This window comes from Equus asinus, chromosome 8, assembly GCF_041296235.1.
Source record: "Equus asinus isolate D_3611 breed Donkey chromosome 8, EquAss-T2T_v2, whole genome shotgun sequence".
Taxonomy (NCBI): domain Eukaryota; kingdom Metazoa; phylum Chordata; class Mammalia; order Perissodactyla; family Equidae; genus Equus; species Equus asinus.
This window is the reverse complement of record NC_091797.1, coordinates 88,169,621-88,178,665: the sequence shown is the minus strand read 5'-3', so window position 1 is coordinate 88,178,665 and position 9,045 is coordinate 88,169,621. Positions and strand designations below refer to the sequence as shown.

The 9,045-nt window shown below is 61.4% G+C and overlaps 1 pseudogene; it reads right to left on the bottom strand.

Moving 5' to 3' along the window:
• Positions 1 to 1,462: 1,462 nt before the first annotated feature.
• LOC123288236 (derlin-3-like) lies at positions 1,463 to 7,304 on the bottom strand (annotated as a pseudogene).
• Between the last annotated feature and the right edge of the window lie 1,741 nt (positions 7,305 to 9,045).

Here is a 9,045-nt window from a genome sequence, read left to right as displayed (position 1 = left end):
TGTGGCTTCCGGGCCTCTTTGGCTTCCTGTCCCCACACTTGGAACCAAGGCCTGGAGTAGAGGCAGCTCAGCCCTCTTCCCCCCCACCCCCCGCCCCCCGGCTTCGTAGTCTTCACCCAGGCTGACCCCACCCCCACCGCTGTGTCCACTGGGCAAGAGGATGCGCAGGTGGCCCTCGGGGCAGTCACTGAGGGACTCCAGGGTGGAGTGGTTGGGGATGGGAGTTCCAGGGCCCAGCTCTGTGCCCTAAGCAAAGAGCCCAGCCTCTCTGGGGCTTAGGTGGGCCCCCATGAAGTGGGTGGAGGGGCAAGTGTGTGGAACCTTCAGGAGCAGCCAGCCACCCCGCGGCCCTCAGTGAGGGGACGTCCAGGGCTCTCAGGTGGACCATCCTCTTGGTCTCCTTTCACCTCTGTCTGTTTCCTGATTGGTGGGTCCTGGCCCTGAACGTCAAGCAGGGCAGACAGCCCTCCCTTCCCCCCAGGTCCAGTGGTGATGGCTGGCCCAATGACACCGTCCTCTCAAGGGAAACACCCCCACAGGGAATGCCCCTCCCCAGTCTTGCAGACCCAGAGATGCTGAGGTGGCAGCAAAGGGCCTGTTGAGGGTCTGCTTGGAAGAGAAGCCCAGGGTCCTGGGGGCAGCACTGTTGTTGCCAAGGGAGGTCCTGGTGGCTCAGGAGGCTCTGCCTTGAGCTTCAGGTGACAGGAGCATCCCCAGCCACCCCTCTCAGTAGTGCTCCTCTGAGGAGCTGTGCACAGAAATGGGCCCAGGGGAGGAGGCAGAGGAAGCAGGAAAGGTCGGGGCCTTTCCACCCTGCCCTGGCTCTGCTGTTCCATCTGCTGGGGGCGGGATGGGGGCAGACAGTGGTTTCTGAGGGCCTTTCCAGCTGCTGCCCTGTGAACCGGCAGGGCCTCCTCTCTCCGCCCCACAGTGGGAACCCCCTGCCCACGGTGGAGATCGCCATCCAGAACGCAGGCGATGCTGACCAGTGATGTCCGCTGCTGGAGACCCTGACGGACGCCGAGATGGAAAAGAAGATCCGTGACCAGGGCAGGAACACAAGGTACCCCCTCCAGCTGGCTCTGCCCACAGGCACTGTGTCCCAGGCAGGGGCGGGGACCTGTGCTGCCAGAGGCAGGCCCCTGGGTGAGGAGTCCCCATCCAGACCCCAGGTGGGTTTCCCTGCAGAGAACAAAGGCAGGCCCTCAGGTCGCGTCTGACCACAGCCCAGACCCTGTATCAGGACCTGGAGAGATGGGCGGGGCCTGAGCAGGCAGGAGAGAAGGCAGCTTCAGGCCCCAAGCAGACAGGCCCAGGCCTAGGGAGGGGCTGGGGATCCCACCACCCACGTCCTGTCTCTGTCCCTCCTCCTGCACCTGGCTGCCCTAGAGATCCCTGGGGGAGGGCAGCTGCCCAGAGCAGGCAACTGGCCTTGGGTCACTGCCCTTCCCCCCCTGCAGGTGGATGAGTCGTCTGGCCAACACTGCCCCCGCCTGGTAACCAGCCCATCGGTGCTCAGCTCCCACGGAGCATTCAGGTCAGCCTGCCTCTCCTTCATCTTCTGGCAAGGGGGCAGCCCAGGCCATCCTGAGGAGCACGGGGCAGGGGGGCTGTCCAGGTCACCCTCCCCTGGACACACATTCCACTTGCTGAACCCCAGGCCCCACCACCCCAGTCTCTGGTCTGGAAGAGGCCTCATTTGGGGTTGTGTTCTGTTTTTGTATAGGAGCCCCAGGCAGGGTTAGCGACACTTTGTCAATAAAGGCAACAGGTCATGTTCCATGTCTTCCCAGGGGTAGCATAAAAATCAGAACGGAGAGAGCAAGGAGCAGGGCCAGGCTGGGGGTGGGGGGTGGCCAAGGCTGGCATGCCAGGCCTCTTGCCCTTCTGTGCCTCCGATCCCAGGTGGGCAGGTGGGAGTGATGGGGCTCCAGGGCCCCCCACATAGCCCCCCAAGGCCTGAGGCAGAGCACAGTCCTTGCTCTTCCTTGGGCCCTCCAGCTTCCCACCCACAACCTGAGCTCCACACATCCCCGCACAGAGGGAGAAATGAGGAGTGTGGTCGTGAGGCTCCAAGGGCGGGGGCCACCTGCCTTCCAGTGACAGCCCCACCCTGCCCCCTTGGCTGCCTCAGGAAGCAGCCACAGGCTCCCCTGGGACACCTGGGCTCTGCTGCATCCACCTGGTCAGGCCGCCCCCGGCCGGGATTGCTGCTTCTCTGGAGTCCCTTGCAGAGGTCCTGTCCAGTAAGGGCATTGTGGGGACGTCACCAGCCTGCATTCCAGCAGCTGGAGTAGCTAGTCCGGCCCTCAGGCACCCAGCTGGTGTGTACCACTCTCTCACGCCTCCCAGCAGCACACTTGGAATAGGCGGACTGGGGCCTATCTCCCCGCTGCCTGGGGCCATGGCCCAGGCCAGCTCCTCCCTCCTGGGCAGGCTGTGAGGAGTGACACCCAGGGTGCAGTGCGCCCAGCCCAGTGCTGGCTCGGGGGGGTGGGGTGTGGTGCAGACAAGGAGGCACAGCTCTGGCCTCTTCCCAGCTGCGTCTCTGAGGAGCTTGCCGTCCCCTCTGCATCCTTGTCTCTTGCATGGAAATGTGCCCTTCTACAGGAGGGACATGGATCCAAGAGGACAGCACCTGTGGGTCTCCTCACTGCGCCAAGCCTGACTTGGTGAACTGGGCACACAGCCACAATCTTACTGAGGTACTTGGCCCAGACCCCCAGCACCGGGCTGGCACCACCTTCACTTGCTGGCAAGTCCTTTCCTGCCAGGGCAGGGCTGAGGGTCAGGACTGCACTGCTCCCCAGGAAGGGGCAGGGGCCCTGTGACTCCTGGCTCCCAGCTTGAGCCCCACGCTGGGCAGGGGCCTAGCTCTGAGTAGGGACTGGGGATCCTGGTTGCCAGGATATAGGGTGAGATGGGCCTGCCCTCTGGGCTGGGAGCTCCTTGGAGCACACCCTAGGATGTGACAGCTTCCAGGGAGTTTGTACTCAAACACCTGATCTTCGTCCAGGAGTGGAACTTCCTGGAACCCCATAGCAAGGGGACAGCTGGGCTTCAGTGCAAGGACCTGAACAAAGGGGAAGATACCAGGCCCAGGCCCAGGCCCAGGCCCAGCTGACCCTGGAAATGGGCAGGCTCCATTGCTGAGGTGTGTACTCAGTCCACTGGGCAGGAGACAGCCCTGGGCCCCCACAGCTGGTGAGATGGAACGAATCCTGCCTGCCTCAGCCCCACTGGGCGGGCCGGCCCACCTGCTGGGAGAGGCCTGGGGAAGGGCCAGCACACCAGTCCCTGGGGCTGGGCCCTCACCACTGCAGAGCCCACTGCTGCTCCACAAGTTGTCACTACAAAACTAAGGTCAGACTCTGGCTAATGCTTTCATCATCCACAAACATGACAACCTTGGCTGGAGGAGCGCTGTGCTGCTGACCATCCAGGAATAAACCGTAACTGGACTGGTCCAGGACAAGGAGGAGAGCTGGCCAGGTCATCTGATGCCCACTTTACAGAAGAGAACAGTGAGCTGTGCGGTCAGATGAGGCTCCCATGGTCCTCAGCTAAAATCGGCAGGGACAGAACTTCCCAGAGGTCTCTGCCCCTGCCAGTGACAGGACTCTGCTGAGGGGAAAACTTCTCAAGGCTTTGGGGTCACAGAAGGGTCAGAGGACCCGGTTCTGGGCTTCCTCTGCACCTGACCCCATGGGGCCTTGGCCAAGTCTGCTTCATGCTCAGCTGGAAAATGGGGCAAAGGTCCACTTGTCGGTGGCTGGTTAGGGACAGGAGGGGCCAAGTGAGGCATCAGCCTGAGGGCACCACGGACAGGAGCCCCTGCAGACCGGGCTCAGCACAGATGGGGACAGCCCAATCCCTGCCCCCGCCACTGAGATGTGGTCAGCCCCTCGCTGACTGGCAGGGAGCAGAGGCCCAGCATGGGCGGGGTCGGGTGGGTTTCCCCAAGGCTCCAGCAAGGCACTGGCAGGGCTGAGATGAGAACTCTCTATCTGCCGTTGTGAGCTCAAAGCTCTGCTGGGCAACGTGGACAGGTTCTTGAGCCTCTCTGGGCCTCCCATCCTTCCACCTACCATTAGTCTGACAGGGTAGGCCAGGCTTGGCGGGAGTAGAGCTGTGTCCTGGGCCAGCCCCACACCAAGGGCAGAGGATGGGCATGGCAGGACTAGGCTGGTGGCCCTAGGTCACAGCCAGAAGCACTTGCCCAGTGTGGCAGGGTGTGGCCACTGAGGCGGGGAGGTGGTGGGGGGAGGTGGGGGGCAGCTGGGGGGGAGCAGTGCTTGGGGCGAAGAGGCCACAGGTCACTCTGTTTATTCCGGTGAGCCCTGGGGATGGGCCTGGTCTCCAGAACAGACTGCTCTGCTGCAGCAGAAGGGAGAGGTGGGAGGGAGGCCTGCCAGAGGCCGGGAAACAGGCCCTGGGGCTGGCCCTGGCCGTGGGTGGGGTCATGGCTGCGGGGGTCCTGGCTGCTCCTCAGGGAGGGGCAGATAATCGGGGTCTTCCTCTGGGGCATCCAGTAGCAGCTTTCTGTGGGGAGGGGTGCTCACTTAGCTGAGGCCAGCTGGGGCCCTCGATGGGGCAGGGAGCCCTCTGAGGGAGTGGAGGGGGCGGGTTGTCACCCCACACTCACAGGAAGCTGGGGGTGTGTAGCAGCCTCTTGCCTCCAGGCTGGTTGGGGAAGACATCCTCCAGGAAGTAGTAGATGTGGCCCACAGCAATCCCTGGGGAGAGCCGGGGAATGCCAAGGCCACCCTCCACGGGCCAGAGCCCAGGGCCAGCAGAGCCTGCCCCAGGCCTCCATGCAAAGCCCTGGAGGCCCAGCCAGGCCCAGAGCACCCTCGGGCTCCAGAGCCAGAGTGCTCAAAGTCCTGGACACACTGCCAGACCAGGAGCAGGGCCGGGGTTGGTCCCAAAGGACAGGCTTACAGGGCCCAGAAGAGGGCAGGACCTGGGGAGTGGAGGGCCTGAGCACATCCAAGGAGTAGGAGCCATGGCTGGCCAGCCATGGCTGGAAACTTGACCCACCCATCCCCACCCCAGTCAGGACCCACACAAGCACCAGTAGGTCAGGCCTGAAGATGTGAAACCTACAGGCCGGCTGGCATGTTCCAGGGGCTGTGAGAAGCAAGAAGCTGGGAGGGCAAGGCTGGGGGTGGGGCAAGTGAGAGGTCCAGTGCAGGTGAGAAGGAGGGCTGTGGGGGAGCAGCCAGCCTGGGTGGCCCTCCCACAGACCCTCGGGTGCCAGACAGCCAGCTTGGGATGGGCTAGGTGGACAGGCAGGCTCACCCAGCAGGTCCACGAGGATAGAGTTGCCCAGCAACAGGGAGAAGCCCATGAGCGCCCAGGGCAGGAATGGCGCCTGGAAGGTGAGGAGGCCGAAGAAGTTGACCCTCACCCGAGGGCTGCGGCAGCTCCAGACGTACACCAGCATGGCGGTGAGGGCCTGGCCCAGGAAGAACAGGCTGCCCAGGAGCCCCAGCAGCTGGGCCAGAGTCAAGGTGAGGGGAGGCCCTCTGGCGGTGCAGGCCTCAGCCCTGCCAAGGGCCCTGACTCCTCAACCCCTGCACTCCTCCCACTGGTTTCCCTTCCCCATCCAGTGTGCCCTTCCAGTGATGGCCACAGGGGATCTGCTCTGCCTCTCCACCTCACTCCAGCCTCCAATGACAGCCCATCCCTGCCCCAGTTTCTCCTGCTCCTGGCATCAGGGCTCAGCCTCCAGGCACCCCACCTGGCTCACCTGCATTCCCGATTGGCACTCTGTGTGCACACTGGAGGTGTTGCCCTGGCACCTGGAGCTCAGCACACACTGCACGCTCAGTGCATCCTAATCTGGGGTGACCCGCTCGGTCCCTCCCCGGGCCGGGCGCTCAGGTCGGGCCACAGGGCAACACAGGCTGGACGCAGAGGCCTGAAGCATACGGTCATGAGGACGCCCCCTAAAGAGAAACATGAAGACGAAGTCGGCCTTGCGGCCGCGGAAGGAACCCTCCTCCAGCATGCGGCAGTAGCGGAAGCTGGGCGTCCGTATAGGAAGGGCCACCGGGCCGGCCTCAGTCTCCCCGCTCCGGCCGCCTCCTGCCCGGCCAGCCCGCCCCCTCCCCTCCCCGCCCCGGCCCGCTGCGCGCGGGGAGGATACACGAAGAGCATGTTGAAGAAGAAGCTGAATCCCAGGGGCCCGAAGAAGAGGAAGTTGGTGACGAGCCTCCAGACCTGCGAGGGGAGCGCGGGCGGTCAGGCCTGGCGGGCGGGCGGGCGGGGAGGCAGGGGCGGGGGCGGGGGCGGGGCGGCCTCACCTGGAACTTCCGGAGCACGAGGTGCGGGTTGAAGTAGAGCTGGAAGGGGCTGAGAAGCTCCAGCTGCTGCGGAACCAGGGGCGCGTTAGGCGCTGCCGGCGAGACTCCGTAGCCATGGCGACTTCCCCACCGCTGTAACCATGGCCACCCCACCCCCGCCCCCCACCTGTAACCAACCACGGCGACCCCCGCCCGTGGGCTGTAACCATGGCGACTCCCACCCCTGCTGTAACCGTGGCGACCCCATCCTAGGCTAGGGGGCGGGGCCTTGAGTCAGGTAGCCAATACGGGGAGGAAGCGGGGCGCCAGGGGCAAGACGGAGGCGTGGGCGGGGGGAGAGTCGGACCAATGAGCAGGCCCAGCGACTGAGCGCATGGCGGTTGTTGTGGTGGCTGTGGCGGCCGGCGGGAGAACTTGCGGCCAATGAGCACCTGGTCTCCTCGCGGCAAGCTGGAGAGGACCAATAGGAGGACCACAGGGGCGGGGCTAACTACTTAGTGGAGAAAAGATGGGATCCCGGCCCAGCGACTGGAGGGGCGGGGCCACACGGGGGCGTGGTCGGGGCTGGCTGGACTCAGAGCCTGGCTGCGTGGCTCTGCTGTCCCCCTGGGGCTTCTGGCGACTCTGGGCCCGTCCCTCTTCCCTCTGAGAACCTGAGACAGTGCCACCTGACCTACAGCAAAGGAGGCGCTCGGCAGCGTGTCTCAGTTCCCGCACGTCCAGGGCTCCACTGGAACACGCGGCTCCAGCAGGAGTCTTCCTGGGAGTCCTCGAGGAGGGCCTGCGCTGGGGACTTGAGCCCTCTGGGGGACGCGAGGCTGCTGAGACGGCTGGAGCAACTGGACGGGCTAGAGAGGCCTCATTATTTTGGTGGAAAGAGAAACTCCATTTATTCATTCTAATGAAGAAAGTCCACCGTTTATTGAGCACCGACTGTGTGCGGGCACCGTTCTGGATACTGGAGTCACAACAGCCAACAGTGATGCTGTCCCTCATGGTGGAGCCGAGGAGACAGGCAGTTAGAGGCCCGTGCTAACATGATAGCTAGTGTAGACAGGACCCTGCGCTGACGGAATTAGCCACGTTGGGGGCGGAGGATCCGGTAGTGGGTCCCATGCTAGATGGGCTGATCTGGGAAGCCTCTGCGAAGAAATGATGCTGGATTGCCACTTTAAAAAGATCCCTGTGAAATGCAAGTCAAAACTACAGTAAGATATCACCTTACACCCATTAGAATGACAAAAATAACTAAAACAAATAGTAACAAATGTTGGAGGGGTTGTGGAGAAAAAGGAACCCTCATACACTGCCGGTGGGAATGCAAACTGGTGCAGCCACTATGGAAAACAGTATGGAGATTACTCAAAAAATTAAAGATAGAACTACCATATGACCCAGCCATCCCACTACTGGGTATTTATCCAAAGAACCTGAAGTCAGCAATTCCAAAAGTCCCATGCACCCCTATGTTCATTGCAGCATTATTTATAATAGTCAAGACGTGGAAGCAACCTAAGTGCCCATCAACTGATGATTGGATAAAAAAGATATGGTATATATATATATATATATATATATATAATGGAATACTACTCAGCCATTAAAAAAGAACAAAATCGTCCCATTTGCAGCAACATGGATGGACCTTGAGGGAATTATGTTAAGTGAAATAAGCCAGACAGAGAAGGACAATCTCTATATGACTCCACTCATATGAGGAATTTAAACATGTGGACAAAGAGAACAGATTAGTGGCTACCAGGGGAAAGTGGGGTAGGGGGTGGGCACAAAGGGTGAAGGAGTGCACCTACAACACGACTGAAATTTCACAAGATTGTAACCTATCACTAATTCAATAAAAAATTTTTTAAAAAGTGAATAAAAATAAAAAGATCCCTATGGCTGCTGTGAGGACAGTAGACAACCAGAGGAATCAGTGAGCAGGGGGAGGCTGCAAGGGACATTGGTGGCTTGGGCAGTATGGAACCTGGAGGGCAAGGAGGAGTGGGATGTGGGTTTGCTGGCACACCGGACAGAGCTGTGAGGTTGGAGTCAAGGGTGACATGGAGGCCTGAGCCACAGAGTGGATGGAAGGCAGTGGCCTTTACTGACATGGAGAATGCTTGGGGAAAAGGCGGGTGGGTGAAGGGTCCTGTTCTGGCCTCATTGAGTTTGGGCACCTGTGTGACATGTGCCTGGAAAAATCCAAGGGTGATGTTGGGGTAGAGGTCAGGCAGGCTGTGCAAATGTGGGTGTCAGTGATCAGCAGACCAGTGGCATTTTGGCCTTGGGCCTGCGTGAGATGCCCAAGGGGCGAGGCTAGATGGAGAAGAGAAGAGGCCGGGCCTGGGCAGCTCGACCTTCAGCGGTCAGAGAGGGAAGGGAGACCCAGCCAGGGAGACCTGGGAAGGCTGGATATGGGGCAGGAGCTGAGCCAGGAAAGGGCCTCAGGAGGAAGGCAGGGAGAAGCCCCTGCAGACGTGGCCTGGGAAGGACTGTGGGGTGCAGCCATGTCCAGGTCCCTGGTGACCAGGATAGTGACAGGCATGAGGGAGAGGAAGGTGCCCAGATGGACGTGCCTTTCCCACCATGGGGAGCTCAGCCTTGGATGTAAGTGTGGAAGATGAAGGATGCCTCGGACAGGGCCCTGAGGTCCCCTGAGGAGACTGGACTGGGGGAGAACCAGCTGAGAAACTTATCTCAGGTAGATCCCATGGAAATGAGGGACCTATGAGGG